The sequence below is a fragment of the Petaurus breviceps genome, unplaced genomic scaffold (assembly GCF_028583685.1).
Source record: "Petaurus breviceps papuanus isolate PSGF00001 unplaced genomic scaffold, PetGlider_PUasm1.0 186, whole genome shotgun sequence".
In the NCBI taxonomy this organism is placed as follows: Eukaryota; Metazoa; Chordata; class Mammalia; order Diprotodontia; family Petauridae; genus Petaurus; species Petaurus breviceps.
Genome location: NW_027185798.1, coordinates 38,810,919 through 38,811,717, shown reverse-complemented (window position 1 = coordinate 38,811,717; position 799 = coordinate 38,810,919). Strand labels below are relative to the sequence as shown.

Genomic DNA, 799 nt, shown 5'->3' with positions numbered 1-799 from the left:
CTCTCTCTCTCTCTTTCTCCATACACACACACACACACACACACACACACACACACACACAGCTAGCACTCATTTGATCCAACAACCCTAGGAAAGAAGGAAACAATCATTGACTAAGTATTTTCTCTATATTAAGCACTGTGCTAAGTATTTTGCAAATGAGCTCATTTGATCATCACTTTATTATCCCCATTTTACAGTTGGGGAAACAGAGAGACAGAGGTTAAATGACTTGCCCCAGGCAGTTGCCACCTGGGAGTTTCTTGTCCTTTGTCTTGGGTCCCCCATGACCTCCCAGAATTGTGATCTGGCTGCTGCCAGGGCTGCAGCCCCCTCACATAAGGAGGCTGGCAGGTCTGTAGGCAAGAGGTTACAGCAGGAATGGATGACCCTAATGATGTCTGGAGACAAAGGAATTTCTGCCTTCCCAGAGTCAGACATTCTCTTTAAGTAGGTTGGAACCATCCACGGGGCAGCTGGAACAGTATATGAAGACCTAAGGTAAAAGCTCTCCCTGGAATTCCCCAGTGGCTACCCATACGATGCTCTCACTATGAAATTTGTCACACCTTGTTACCATCCTAATGTGGACACCCAAGGCAATATCTGTGTGGACATCCTCAAGGACAAGTGGTAAGCTCTATATACAATCCTGCTATCTATCCAGAGCCTGCTGGGAGAACCCAGTGTTGGCAGCCTATTGAACACACATGCTGCTGACCTTTGGACAAACCCCACAGACTTTAAAAAGTACCTGCTGGAAACCTGCATGAAGCAGGTGACTAGCCAAGATCCCTGA

General features: G+C 46.9%; 1 pseudogene; it reads left to right on the top strand.

Moving 5' to 3' along the window:
• Nucleotides 1-286: 286 nt before the first annotated feature.
• On the top strand, nt 287-799 carry LOC138162158 (ubiquitin-conjugating enzyme E2 C pseudogene; annotated as a pseudogene).